The sequence below is a fragment of the Mesoplodon densirostris genome, chromosome 3, assembly GCF_025265405.1.
Source record: "Mesoplodon densirostris isolate mMesDen1 chromosome 3, mMesDen1 primary haplotype, whole genome shotgun sequence".
NCBI classification, from domain to species: Eukaryota; Metazoa; Chordata; class Mammalia; order Artiodactyla; family Ziphiidae; genus Mesoplodon; species Mesoplodon densirostris.
The window spans coordinates 159,386,614-159,402,150 of NC_082663.1; the positions used below are offsets into that span (position 1 = coordinate 159,386,614).

Consider the following 15,537-nt stretch of genomic DNA (forward strand, 5'->3'; position numbering starts at 1 on the left):
TTATTTGCCAATCAGTCATGGCCATTTAAAAACCTTATAGAGCCCTACATATTCTTTGTTCTGGAGGCATACCCCATACTGCATAATAAATGCATTGTAATATCCATAGAACACATTCCGTAGAAAATAGGATTCATATTTAGCTGTTCAGTATAATGAGCTGCCACTGACTAGCTGTCATAAGTTTCCAATTAGACAATTATTCCTTGAAATTTTGTGGGGTCTTTTTTGTATTTTAGATCTGGTATTTGTGTGTGTGTGTGTGTATGTGAGCTTGCAGACATTTTTGTAGGCTCCTGAAAAGCTCTGAAGGCCCAGAGAACAAATCTAAGTCCCTTCCTCCGGGCAGCCCCACAGAGCTCCTGAGTTGTTGCTTCTCTACGGATACAAAAGCCCGCAGGCCCTCCAACTGGACACAACACTGCCATTGTCACTGCCAGTATTGCCCTCACCAAAATCACTACCATCATCATCACCACCACCTCCACCACCACCAGCGGCGGCAGCAGAGCTGGGCGCCAGGACCGCCCCCAGCAACATCATAGCTTCCTTTCTCTCTGTTCTTCTTTCCCCCAACCTCACTCCAGAAAGGTGTTGCCCTTCCAGCAGGGTACAGCTTGCTCTTACAAGGCGAAAGTCCTGAAGCCGGCTGGGTCACCTTAAAGATATCCACAGCAAACAGCTAACGCTTGCCAGGAACATTCACACACACTGGTTATCTTATGTAATCCTCTTTGCCCTCCCCCACTTTCCATGGCCCCTCCACAGGCTCATTACCTCATCCTGAGTCCTGCCGGAGAACTCTGTGGAACCGCCAGGGCAGAGTCACTATTACTCCACTTGGCAAAGATGCCACAGAGAGGCCGAATGCCTGGGCCGAGGCCACACAGCTGGTCAGAGGTGGGAAGAGCCCTCTCAGTTTCCAATTGTCAACAGTGTACTCTGTCCTAAGCCTCCTGTGTTTCCCAAACCTCATGCGTTCAGGTACCAACCCCATGATTTTTGCCAAACCCACAAATACCGGTTCTATTTTGTACTTAACATTTTTCTTTAAAGTGATGGAATTAATTGCAAAAGGAATTGTTTTATCATTACAGTAACCACCAGAATCACTTTCCCTCAAATAGATTACCCTGAAAATAAAGGCAGTGGAAACACTGATGATGCTGTTAAATTAGTAGCTACACTGGACACACTGCTGATGTGTCCAGTGTAGCTACTGCTGCCTGAAAAGCCCGCCTAACCCTCTCCTAATTAGAAAGGCTGTGCTATAAGGTATTAAAGACAGATTAGCACCTAAACGATAACTTTCTTTGACACAAAGAGGAAAGCCTGAAGGAGAACCGAAAAGCAAAACCCCCTGTTCATTGTATGATTGGATGGTTGTTGTTATCTGTGCCACTGACCACCCAAGTCCACTTCAGGACCCCCAGGACTGCCTGCCCTACATTTAAGGGAGTATTTTGCCAGTATCATGCCAGGAAGCTAACACGGTGTAGTGGAAAGGAACCCGGAACCAGTCGGAGGCTCGGTTTTCCCACCTGTAAGTGGGCATAAAACCACAGCATTCGATGCTGGGAAGATGAAATGTGAAGGTAAGGGGATGGCGCTAGAGGTGTGATGGCCCCTCGGTAAATGTCCTTCCCCTCTCCATGGCCATTCTCTGGTCTTCTTGTCCTCCTTTCCTGTGAGAGAAGGCACCCAAGTAAACACGTCTTCATCTGGAAGAGTCTGAGTACAGGGGAGGCTCCCGGAGTCTGAGTTTGGGGCAGAAGGCTTCTCCTCCCAGCGCACCCCTCACCCCACCCCCATCTCAGCCTCCAGGACCCTGATGAAAATCAGGTCTTTTCCAGCAGCTGCTGCGGGTCCAAATCCCAGCTCTGCTACTTGCCAGGGAGGCACTGTTAGCTAGGTGGCTCTGCCTTGAGCCTCAGTTTTTCTTCCTGAGAAGTGGGGATAATAATCCCAACTACACAAGGGTGTCAAGAGGCTTGTGGGGGTTAAGAGCAAGATGCTCCTAGAACCAGCTACCTGGGTCCTATTCTGGCTGCACTGCTTCTCTCTGCAGCCGTAGGGAACAACGGCTTGCATTCTTCACACCTCAGGTTCTTCACCTGGCAGAATGGAAATAACAATAATCCTCACATTATCTGACTGTTGTGAGGAGTAACTGGGCAAATGTGTGTGAAGCCCCAGCGCTTACCAAGCCCTCAGCAGGTATGAACGCCCTACGGATGCACAAGCACTCAGCACAATGCCGGGCTCAGAACCCCCCTTCCTGCAGCTGCCCACTGGCCTCCTGGTCCCTTCTCCTTCCAGGACCTCACCCACATCCCCTCCCTCAGCTATGCTCTCCCAGCCCCCCAACCACCAGCCCTGGGGGACCAACTCATGGCTACTCAGCTTCTGCTCTAGATGCCAGGCTTTCTGAAGGTGCTCACTCAACACAACTCCAAAGACATACAAAACTGTAGGTTTCACTATTATTTACGATAGGTGAATACTGCAAATGACTTTTACACAGTCAAAACTAGAAGAACAGTTGAGTAAATTATGCCGTAATGGAATTACTAGAGCTGTTGCTATCACATTTTGGAAACTATGAAATAAGGGGAAATGCTTATATTTAAGTAATAAAACAGCAGGATTCAGATTGTATATAGAGGGTGACTGTAACTACGCCTACCCTGTTAACCTGCAGGGGAGAAACACAACAAGTAAAATTTACGTGTAGAAGGGTAGGCTGAACGGTAATAGTGGTTTTCTTTGGATGGTAGTACAATGATTTGTTACTGTTTTCTTCTACATCTCCTTATTCAAAATCTTCTACACTAAGAATTAATTCTACAGGGACTAAAAATCAACACGGAGATGCAAAATTGTGTATAATATGCTCCCCTTATGTCAAAGGTGAGAATACATACGTACATAGACATGTGTTTATATATGAAGTGTATATGATTTTGGATAAAGAAAATCTGAAAAGATACATCACAACAAAATAACAAAATCGACCCCCTCTTTTGGGTAAGGCAGACAGGGCCAGGGTGGAGGGGGCCTTTTTATATTGTACACCACGCGCCTTTGTATGTTGTACTTCTGAACCGGATCAGTGTTTTATTTAATCATAAAGTGAAAAGAAAAAGGCCTATCTAATAAAACTTTTGAAAAAGGCAGTATTTCCCCAAATGGGGACAGGGTGCTACTTAAACAAAGGAATCTGTGCTGGGAATGAATCAGGGGCAAATGAAGTCAGCTGGGGTCTTACTGTGGACTTGACTGAGCTCACGGGCGTGTGCTGTGACTGACAGGGGCTATGGATTGCAGGGCTTCCAAAAAGTCAAATAAGGTCCTAGAACCCTCTCTCCGCTGCCCACCCCCAGCCCTATTTTTACCATGGAGCCTCCCCTGAGAATGATGCTCCTAGGACCCGTTCAGGGAATGCAGGGCAAGGGAAAGGCACCAAGGAAGGGAAAGTTAGGAGGCTGGTTGTGCCTCCCAGATCCAAAGGCCTCCTGACCCAGGCAGGCTGTGTGTGAACTGTCTGCACCCTCTGTGGGACTGTGTGGGTGTGGGCATGGTGACCCAGAGAGAGGATGCATGCCTGGGCCAGAGGGATGGCCACTATGATCACTATGGGCCTAGTGCCCCCCAATCACCACATTCTGCAAGAGAAGCTGGAAATCTGGCTTTTACATGAATTCTTCTGGCTTTAAAATAAAATATCCAAATTTTTCAATCAAACCTCATTTTTAAATGTTGGCTCTTTTTAAAAAAAAAAAAAAAATCTTAGAGTTCCCTGCGCATGTCCTCCACCAGCTACCATCTATGATCTTGGCACGCTCCCGGTATTCTCGGAGAGCAAGGTCAGCCCCCAGGATTTCCTTGCTTCTCTAACCACCCTCCCACCTTTCATTATGCCTTTGAGAATTCTGCCCTAGACCAAATTCATTGGTCAGTTGTTCGGGGGGACTCTGCCTTCTTCCTGGTTGAAGATCAGGCTGACATTTACCCATCTCTGCCCTGGAAGTCTGTTAAGGAGTCCAGGAGAGGGGTGACTAACCCTAGCAATGGGCTTTCTCGGGGGTAGTGAACGCTCTGCGTCTGGAAGTGCTGTAGCCGGGATTTCTTTTTTTTTTTTTTTTTTTTAAGTTTCTGTATTTTATTTTATTTTATTATTTTACTTTTTTTATTAGTTTCTGCTTTATAACAAAGTGAATCAGTCATACATATACATCTGTTCCCACATCCCTTCCCTCATGCATCTCCCTCCCTCCCACCCTCCCCATCCCACCCCTCCAGGCGGTCACAAAGCACCGAGCTGATCTCCCTGTGCTCTGCTAGCCGGGATTTCTGCTCCGGCATCTAACAGCCTCCCGATGCCAGAGTCTCTGCCCCTTCTGCCCACCCCCGCCTCAGTTTCCCCTCCCCTCCTATCATGCCCTCTGTGCTCCAGTCAACCAGAAAGCCTCACCCTTTCCTTAACTCTCGACATTCTCACACCTCCGTGCCTTTGTACATCCTGACCCATGGGTCTGGGTCACCCTCTCCCGAGGCCTCTATCCTGTCTCTCAGTCACCCGGAAAATGCTACACTCATGCACCAGCTCCCACAGTGCCCGTACCTCCTTCGTCATAGCTGGGACCCTGGGAGGCTGGCATCAGCTCTTCCCGCGTCGTTCATTAGTTAGACTCTCCCATCTCCTTCACGTGCTTTTACCTCCCTAACAGCTTTTGAATCTGTTGTCTTCTCTCCAGCTGCAGCATTTCAGCCTTCATCCCTACTCACCTGGACAAGAGCAAGGGCATCCCGATTAGGTGTCTGGCCTCCTGCTCTCTCCTCCGCCCCACCTGCCTCCGTGCTGTCTGAAGAAAGGGCATTTCCAAAAGTGCAACCTGATCGCCTCTATCCTCAGCCTAAAATCTCTGCATGACTCCTGCAGCCTACAGGGCAAAGTCCAAACTCCTCAGCTTGGCATTGCAGGCTTTTCATGATCAGGGCCCTGGCAAACTGAATCCTCCTTACATCCTTCCACTGTCCCTGGCGCCTCAGGCAAAACCTAATTGTTCTGAATGCCCTGAGCACACCTGGAGGGTTCGCAGCTGTGTCTCTGCACACCTCTTTCTCCACCTTTAATATCCGGACACCCTCTGTCTACCTGCTGCACTCCATTCGACCCAAACACCCAGCTCTGCGAATCCTCCCCTGATTCCCCCGGGGCAGTGGGTTATGGAGTCTCTGAGGTTTGCTCATGGCTTCAGGGCTGCATCTGTCCCACTGTGGGTTACACGTCTGCCTTCCCCACTACAACAGAATCTTTTGGCAGGTGTCACATTCATCCATCTCTGTGTCTTCAGCACACTGCCCAGGACTAGGCACAAGCAGGCCCCCGGGACCGAATGGCTCTAGTGCTCAGAGACGGTTTGGAAGTCAGAAGATTATTCTCATGGGAAAAGTGGGTGACTCCAGAGCTGAAAGTGGCCAAGGTGGAGACCTTGTTGGAGCTGTTGACAATTCTTCCTGCTGTTCCTGGAGGCTGGGCACCAGGTCCAGGCTGCCACATGCTCCTAGAGACTGTCCCCACGGGGCTGGCGATAATCAGTCACGCCACCTGCTCTGTTCCGATCCGTGACCAACTTGGCTCCAGCCATCTCTCTCTCACTGCCACGGCGCCAAGCCTGCGCCCTCCTGGCAGCACTGTCACAGGGAAGCCGGCATCAAAGAAGGGCAGAGCTGAGAAAGCCCTATGAGATCAGCCAATACGGCCCCCTCTGGTTTTCAGATGGGGCAGCTGGGACCCAGAGCGGGGCAGCCGCTTGCCCAGGGTCACACAGGAGGCCAGTTCCTCTGGATCTTATCAGATAGTAAAAAGAACGATCAAAAGAAACCTTGAGATGTGCTAGAAAGGGATAGGGGTGGAGGGAGCCCCTTGAGAAAACAGTGAAGCCCTTTCTGAGGTTGACCCCAGAGCTGCTATGCATATGATGACCTGGGCAGAGGAAACGACCAACCTTTCGACCAACTGTGCAAAGGTCTTGCATGGGGACCAGCTTGCTGCTTTGAAGCCAGCGTGGCCAGAGCAGAGTGAGTGAGGGGAGATGCAGTAGAAGGTGGGGACAAGGCCCAGTCCTGTAGGGCCTGTACACCTTAATGGGGTTTGCATTTCGGTCTAAGTAAGGGAAGGACGCAACCAAGTTTCAAAAGATGATTCTGATCTGAATAGACAGTGCTGCAAACAAGATACACAAATGGCCAATAATCACCCGAAAAGATGTTCAAATTCATTAGTCATCAGGGGAATGCAAATCAAAACCACAATGATATCGCTTCACACCCACTAGGATGGCTAGAATCCAAAAGTCAGATCGTAAGCATTGGTGAAGGTGTGGAGAAACTGGAAACCTCAGACACTGCAGGTGGGAATGTAAAATGGTAACACTGCTTTGGACAACACTCTGACGGTTCCTCAAAGGATTAAACATGGCGTTATCATATGACCTAATAATTCTACTTTTAGGTATATACCCCAAAGAAATGAAAATTTATGTCCTGACAAAACCTGTACACAAATATTCAGAGCAACATTATTCATAATAGCCAAAAAAGTGGAAACAACCCAAATAGCCATCAACTGATGAATGGATAAACAAAATGCGGTATATCTATACAATGGAATATTATTTGGGCCATAAAAAAACAATGAAGTACTGACACACGTTACAACATAGATGAACCTTGAGGACGTTATGCTAAGTGAAATAAGCCACACACAGAAGGCCACACACTGTATGATTCCGTTGGTATGAAATGTCCAGAATAGGCACATCTACAAAGAGAGAAAGTAGATGAGGGGTTGGGTGGGAGCAGGGGTGGATAGGGAGTGACAGCCAATGTTTACAAAGTTTCTTTCTGGGGTGATGAAAATGTTCTGGAATTAGAGAGCAGTAATGGTTGTACAGTTCTGTGAATATACCCAAAGCAACTGACTTGTATAATTTAAGGGGGTGAATTTTATGGCATGTGATTTATATCTCTACACAGCTTTTATGTTTTAAAAAAAGAGACCGGGCTTCCCTGGTGGCGCAGTGGTTGGGAGTCCGCCTGCCGATGCAGGGGACACGGGTTCGTGCCCCGGTCCGGGAGGATCCCACATGCCATGGAGCGGCTGGGCCCGTGAGCCATGGCCGCTGAGCCTGCGCGTCCGGAGCCAGTGCTCCACAAAGGGAGAGGCCACAACAGTGAGAGGCCCACGTACCGCAAAAAAAAGAGACCACTCTGGTTGGTGGTGGGGGCAGAGTGGCAGCAGGGAGGCCAGACAGCCAGTAATGCAATCACAGGCTCAAAGGAGGCACTTAGTAAATATCCATGGCTGCTGATCCCTGTTCAGGAAGGCCCTTCTCTTCTGAGCCAGGGTTTCTCAACTCAGCATTGTTGACATTTTGGACAGGTTAATTCTTTGTTATGGGAGCACTGTGGGATGTTTAGCAGCACACCTGCCCTCTACCCACTAGATGTCAGCACAGCCCCCCACCCCAGTTGTAACAATCAAAAATATCTCCAGACATTGACAAATGTCCCTGCGGACCAAACTGTGCCCCGTTGAGAACCACTGTTCTAACCTCTCTTACTCACCTGGTGGATTACTGCTTATCCTTCCAGAAGCATTTCAGATATCATCTTGTCTAGGGAGCCTTCACCCTTCGTCCTCTGAGGTCCCACAGTTTCCTAAACAACCCCACCTGCATGAAAGCCCTGAGGACACTGTTTACACACCACTCTTCCCCATACCCGTTTAGGGAGGGCACCTTATGTACCTTTGGGTCCCCAGCATCCAGCACAAGGCCTGGCACTTTGGAGGTCACTGCTGTGCCATTTCTTTTCTTTTTTAAGAAGAAAATTAATTTAATTATTTTCTTCTTTTTTTTTGGCCATGCCATACAGCTTGTGGGATCTTTTTTTTTTTTTGACATTTAAAAAAATTTTTTAATTGAAGTATAGTTGATTTACAATGTTGTGTTAATTTGTACGGTACAGCAAAGTGATTCAGTGATACATACACATACATTCTTTTTCATATTCTTTTCCATTATGGTTTATCACAGGATGTTGAATATAGTTCCCTGTGATATACAGTAGGACATTGTTGTTTATCCATTCTATATACAATAGTTTGCATCTGCTAACCCCAAACTCCCACTCCATCCTCTCCCCATGCCCCCAGCAACCACAAGTCTGTTCCCTATGTCTGTGAGTCTGTTTCTTTTTCGTAGATACATTCATTTGTGACATATTTTAGATTACACATAGAAGTGATATCGTGTGGTATTTGTCTTTCTCTGTCTGCCTTAGTTCACTTAGTATGATAATCTCTAGTTGCATCCATGTTGCTGCAAATGGCATTATTTTGTTCTTTTTTATGGCTAAGTAGTATTCCATTGTACATATGTACCACATCTTCTTTATCCATTCATCTGTCGATGGACATTTAGGTTGGCTAATTATAAATAGTGCAATGAACATTGGGGTGAATGTATCTTTTTGAATTATAGTTTCCTCCAGATATATGACCAGAAATAGGATTGCAGGATCATATGGCAACTTTATTTTTAGTTTTTTGAGGAACCTCCATCCTGTTTCCCATAGTGGCTATGCCAACTTACATTCCCACCAACAGTGTAGGAGGGTTCCCTTTTCTCCACACCCTCTCATTTGTTATTTGTGGACTTCTTAATGATGGCCATTCGGAGTGGTGAGAGGTGGCACCTCACTGTAGTTTTGACTTGCATTTCTCTAGTAATTAGTGATGTTGAGCATCTTTTCATATGCCTATTGGCCATCTGTATGTCTTCTTTGTAGAAATGTCTATTTAGGTCTTCTGCCCATTTTTTGACTGGATTTTTTTTTTAAATAAATTTATTATTTATTTTTGGCTGTGTTGGGTCTTCGTTGCTGCATGTGGGCTTTCTCTAGTTGCGGCGAGCGGGGGCTACTCTTCGTTGTGGTGCGCAGGCTTGTCATTGTGGTGGCTCCTCTTGTTGCACAGCACAGGCTCTAGGTGCACGGGCTTCAGTAGTTGTGTCACGTGGGCTCAGTAGTTATGGCTCACGGGCTCTACAGTGCAGGCTCAGTAGTTGTGGTGCACGGGCTTAGTTGCTCCATGGCATGTGGGATGTTCCCAGACCGGATCAAACCCACGTCCCCTGCATTGGAAGGCGAATTCTTAACCACTGAGCCACCAGGGAAGTCCAGGTTGTTTTTTTGTTATTGAGTTGTATGAGCTGTTTGTATATTTTGGAAATTAAGTCCTTGTCGGTTGCATCATTTGCAAATATTTTCTCCCAGTCTGTAAGTTTTGACATATTTTTAAGATAAAGCCAATGGTATTTGATGATGGATTGCATGTGATATATGAGAAAAAGAGAACTTTTAAGGATGGCTCCAGGAACCATACTCAACATCCCGTAACAACCCACAATGGAAAAGAATCCAAAAAAGAACACATGTACATATAGGTATCTGAATCACTTTGCTGCACACCCGAAACCAACACAACACTGCAAATCAACAATACTTCAACTTAAAAAATTGATTAAAAAATTTTTTTAATAAATACAAAAGAAAAGGATGGCTTCTGGATTTTCAGTCTGGGCAACCAAAAGGATGGAGTTGCCAATGAATTGAGATGAATAAGAGAGCAGGTAGGTCAGACTTCGGGGAAGGACAGGAGTTCCATTTCTGACATGCTAAGTATCAGTCAGAGTTCTTCAGAGAAGAGAAACAGAACCATTAGGAGATAGATAGATATATATATATATATATATATATATATATATATATATATATAAAATATATATTTTTTCATGGCTGAGTAGGTATTCCACTGTATGTATGTACCACATCTTCTTTATCCACTCATCTGTTGATGGACATTTAGGTTGCTTCCATGTCTTGGCTATTGTAAATAGTGCTGTTATGAACATTGGTGTTGATGCTGCCATCTTTATTTATTATTTTATTTCTGTGACCAGGGATCACAGTGAAAGTGCCGAGTCCTAACCACTGGACCACCAGGGAATTCCCTGAGTCATTTCTTTACCTGTAAAGTGCAGAGATGCATTGCTTCCCCCAGGGTTTCGGTGATAGGTACTAAAATGTCAGCCAATGGAGTCTGTTGACACTTCCTGACTCTGGCTAGGAGTGTAGACTCTGAATTTAGATGGCCTGGGCTTGAATCCTGTGTGACACTAGTCAAGTGGCTGAAGGTATCTGACTCTTGGTTTCTTCTCTGTAAAATGGGCTATTGATAGTACCTGCCTCATAGGGTTATCACGAGCACACAGTAAGAACATAACCAATGCCAGATATTAGTGGTATTAAAATTTTAGTATTCCTTCTTCCTTCTAAGGTGCCTGCCAGACCTCAACACAGAGGTATCCTTATCACTGACAAGCATCCATCCACCAGCCCTGTCCTGGTTGTTGGCCAGGACGAGGTGGGAGAGGGTGGGGTATATTGTCATTGGAAGCCAGAGAGTTCTATGTCTACTAATTATTACAGTATATGCTCATTGCATAAAATCTGGAAAGTTCAAAACTTATAAAGAAAGAATAAATCTCCCACCAGCAAATACTGTTAACACCATTTGACTTATCTCCTTCCAGTCTTTTTTACGTGCTTGTCACCAGTTTGTGACTATGCCATATATAAGCATATGCATAAGCATAAGCATGTCCCCATCCATTAAGAACTGTCCATTTTTCTTAGAGAAGAGATTGGTGGTGGCCAAGGGGGAGAGGGTTGGGGGAGGGATGGAGTGGGAGGTTGGGGTTAGTAGATGTAAGCTGTTATATATAGAACGGAAAAGCAACAAGGTCCTATTGTATAGCACAGATAACTATATTCAATAGCCTATGATAAACCATAATGGAAAAGAATATTAAAAAAGAATGTATATATATATATATATATATATGTATATGTATAACTGAATCACTTTGCCTTGCCATACGGCAGAAATTAACACAACATTGTAAATCAACTATAATTTTAAAAAAAAAGAATTTAGGCTTTTAGTCTGAGATGGATGACCATTCAAGTTTGTTTTTTATTTTAATATTGTGGTAAAATAGACATAACATAAAATTTATCATTAAAAAAAAAAGAACTGTCCATTTTTAGTAGCCACATGGCTGTCCCATAGTTTACTTCATTGATCTCCAACTGTCAGACATTTAGGTGCTCTCTGATTGTTGATGCATATCTTTCCAATTGAAAGAGCCTTTGTCCATATTTCCATCCTTTTGTTTGGATGTCCTCCTCTTCTCTTAAAACATTTTTGGCAAAGGAACCTCTCCAGCCTGCTGGGACACCCATTTTCCCATAGCAAGGAGTCCATTTTCCCATCATCAGAGACTTTCTCCCTAAGCTGAGTTAAATCCTTGGGATTGGGACCTAATCCTGTTTCCCTTTCTCTGGGGGCCTTAGTGGAGATGGACAACAGCTGGCCTTCTTTTCTCGTTGGACACATCAGCTGGTAGGGTCAGTTGCATTAGTCATCAGGGGAGGGTGCAGAAATTGTTCTTGCAGCCCAGAGATGTCTAGGCTGGGGTTAACTGAGGTGAGGTGAACTGGGACAAGGTGGTAGAGGAAGGAAGGGAAGTTGATGGGCTGGCGTGAGTCAGCCTGGTGTCTGCTTCCTATGTGGTGTTGAGTCGCGACATTCCTTGCTTCCAGAACCCTAGAGAAATCACCTGGCAAAGGCACCCCCCACCCCACTGCCAGCCTTCAGAGTCACTTTCTCCAGTGATTATGTAGCAGCTCTTCCTATTACATGTTTAACAAGAAACCAGCCAACAAGAAACCAACTAACCAGGTGCTAGGAACACCATTCACAGTCATATTTTGGGGGTGGTTTGGTCCTATGAGAAGCACTCGACAGTCAGGCAGAACTGGGGCCAATCCCAGGGCAGGCACATCCCACCAGTGTGACCCTGTGGAAATCACAGACCCTGTGAGCCTTGATTTTCTTATCTGTAAATTGGGGTTGAATGGCACTGGCTTCCATGATTATTGTGATGACTACAGCCAATACTGTATACATAATGCTTTGGGTACCAGGCCTTCACGGGGCAGGTGCAAGAGAAGTGTTCTTTTCTCCTTCTATTCAATCTCCTCATATCTCAAGCTAGAGATGTCAATAAATCTAATTTACTAATTGCCTTTCATAACCTCCAGCAACAGGAAACTCATGAATAGAGAGGAATTCATAACTTTCTGTCACAAATAAGGAAACTGAGGCTTGGAGACATTCAGCCAGGAGTCTTTACTGGACATAAGCTGTCATCTCAAAGATTTCATGTCTAAAAGAACCACCAGGATGTATGTCTGGGTTGGGGAGTGGGACGCCTGACACCACCTCCCCCCATTCTCTGGGCCCGGCTTCATGCCCAGCTGGACCACTAACCATCTCTGGCAAAGGAGACCAGAGAGGACCTGGCACGTACAGATGAGTTCCCAGGAGGCAACCAGCGCCAGGACTCTGGCCACGCAAGTTAGGATATGACAGCTGCCATTGGGGAACACCACAACCCGCAGGTACTTTCCTACCCCCACCTCCTTATCCTCACAACCACTTCAAAGGCGGCGTTAGCATGGTCCTTTTCATGGGGGAGGAAACTGAGGCTCCCACGCTCAAGGTCAGCTGTACTACTTAAGCGGCACAATTGGATTTCCAAGCCGCTAAGCCGAGGCCACTTGCCTGGTTCAACCTGGAAACTCCAGCTCCCGGGCATAGGGCATCCACGAGGATGAAGGCTGCCTGAGGAGCTAGGGGTCTCCTCCCCGTCCACCCCCTGCGCTCTACCTGCTTTCCTTAAGCAGAAAGTCGTGCCCTGTGCCCACAGACACATGGCCCTGAGAACATGCCAGCACCCAGACCCGGGAACAAAACAGGGGCTATTTCGGCGAAAGTGGATTTTCCAAATCCACCCCCAAGGGGGTTTGAGCGCACATCCACCCGACCCCGCGCCCAGAGTCACTGCCGCAGGCCGACCAGGGTTGCATCCCGCGCTCGCAAGGCGTCCCAGGGCGCCACCCCCCGCCCCGGCCCCGCGAGTCACAGAAGGTAACTGAGGCTCGCCAGCGGAGCGACTTTCCCACGGTCAGGCACAGTCAGCGCGCGGAGGGGCCGGGGTTCGAACCCGGGGTCAGAGTCAAGACGGCGGCGGGGAACCGGGAGCAGCCGCCCGAGGCGGCCCCCCTTCCTCACCAGCGCCCGCCAGGGGACCCCACCCCAAGCTCAGGCCCCGCGGGGAGGCGGCGGCGGCGCTACCTGGAGCTGCTGCCGCTGAAGTGGCTCCGCTCCGGCTCGCCTCCGTCCAGCGCCCGCGCCGGCTGCGCTCCGGCCAGGGATGGAGCTGGCGGTGCGCCCCGCCCGCGCCCTGCGCCTCGCCCCCACTTCCTCGTCTCCGCCTCCAGCTCGCTCCTCCTGGCTTCCAACCGCTCCTTCCCTTCCTTCCCTCTCCAAGTCTCTTTCTCTCCTCCTCTCGCCTCTCTTTCTCCCGCTCCGTGCGCGCGATGCGCACACACTCACGTTCTCTCTTCCTTGGCTTTTCTCCCTCCCCACATGCTCTCCCACCTTCTCTCTTTACCTTTCTCCTGGACCTTCTTTCCTCCTCTCTCTGGCTCTGATACTTTCCCTCTTGTCTTTCTTTCTGTCAGGCTGCCCCCCTCTTTCTCTGGCTTTTCCCCCCCTCCCTCCCGCCCACTCCCCACTCCCCTCACTGCCTGGCCTGGGAGCCAGCTTCCAGCTGTGCAGTAACCGGCTGAGTGGAAGGGGATTTCCCTCTGTGGCCCAGCGCTGGCTTCTGCCCATAGCTGGAGGGCCTGCCCCGGGAGGGCTAGACCCACGGGATCAGGTGGCACCCCTTCCCTTGGGTGCCCAGCTCCTAGCCACCTGGAATCAAGCTAGAAGAGGGAGAAAGAACTAATTTCAAGGGAAAAGTCTGGATAATTCTGGCATCTGAAGTCTGGAAAGACAGAGGGCCCGAGGCTTAAGGCACAGATAAATCAGTTCAGGGGTTATTAATTAAAAAAAAAAAAAAATCAGTGGAGCTTCAGAAACCCCCAGAGTGGATTTGCTCTAGTTGAAGGGATAGGTGGAGAGGGAGGAGAGGTAGGGAGGAGGGTCTTGGGAAAAGGGGCTCTTGGTAGGGAAAATAACACCCACCTTCCAGATGAAAACATGGAGGCTCAATGGGAGAAACTCTCTCTTAAATATCAAGACGTCAAGGCTGCTGTGCTAACCACGCAGACCTCGGTGGAGCGGAGCCTGGGTGGGCAGGATGGCGAGGGTTGTGCCAGGCCTGGCTTGCTAACCCAGAGTAAGCGAGGCAGGTGGTCAGATGGGCTGCCCCATATGATACCTGGAGGGGAGTTTCAGCAGAAGCTTGACAAAGGAGAGGGAAAGGGAGCTGGTTCTGCTGAGTGTCAGTTTCAGGCATGTGCTACTGATGATTGACACACCATCCTAAGTCATTCTGTCACTGTGGGCCCACCCTGTGCTATGTGTGTGCTGAGATGCAGAGACTAAGGTCACAGTTCCCTGGACCTCTGAGGTCACAGCTTCTGGGAGGCTGTTGAAGGCTGTGCATCCAGGTCACCAGCATCTTGGAATGACAGCAAGAGCCTCCAAGCTGGTCTCGCAGCCTCTACTGTTATTCACCAGCAATTCACAAAGCAATATAGGTCATCTCAAAAAAGTATAAATCAGATCACGCCTCTCCACTCCCCTGATGAAAACCCTTCCAGGACTTCTTGTTGTAGTTAGAATTAAACCCAAGTTTCTTCTCACCATCAGTGTGATTTGGCCACGGCCCACCTCTCTGAGCTCGTGTCTCACCATTCTCCTCCTCCCTCTGTGTGCCTCAGCGGCAGTAGCTTCCTCCTTATGCCCAGAAGAGGCCAAGCTGGACCACACGACGGGCCATCTGCACTGGCTGTTCCCTCTACCGGGAATGCTCTTCCCCACATCTTCCCACGGCTGCCCAAATATCAAAGAGGCCACGAAGCCTGATCATCTTACATAAAGCAGTCACCTCCATGCCACTGGGTTTTTCCTATCATCCCTTTTCTATTGTAATAAAAACATGTATCACTGTCTACAATTATTTTTTTTATTCATTTGTTTACGTGCTTATTGCCTGCTTTAACGTACCAGAATGCAACGAGTGAAGGAGCAAGAACTTTGTTTGTATTATCCCTTGTGTCTCCTCAGAGCCTGGCACAGTCATAAATGATCAAAAAGTGTTGGTCAAACGAGGGAATGAATAGATGCTATAATGAAGAGATTTAGAAAAAGGAAAAGTTGGTTGACCCTGCCAAAGGAAACAAAAATTGTCTTCAGAGAGGAGTGGTTTTCCAGGCAGATCTTAAAAGGAAAACAACATTTCACAGTGGAAGGGCCACAGAGGCAGAGGAAACAGCATGGAGACCCGCACACGGCATCAAACAGCCTGGGGCATTCATGGGGTGCAGACT

General features: G+C 47.8%; 1 protein-coding gene across 5 annotated transcripts in view; it reads right to left on the reverse strand.

Annotated features, from left to right (window-relative positions):
* The window catches only part of HRH2 (histamine receptor H2), a 46,394-nt gene extending 32,918 nt beyond the window's left edge, over positions 1–13,476 (reverse strand). For 3 of the 5 annotated variants that reach the window (XR_009531517.1, XM_060094921.1, XM_060094925.1), the window contains exon 1: positions 13,331–13,476. The gene's annotated coding sequence lies outside the window, so the exon portion shown is untranslated. Of the gene's footprint in view, positions 1–4,624; positions 4,789–13,330 lie in introns of all 5 variants that reach the window. The other 2 variants (XM_060094923.1, XM_060094922.1) reach the window with 2 other exon arrangements.
* Between the last annotated feature and the right edge of the window lie 2,061 nt (positions 13,477–15,537).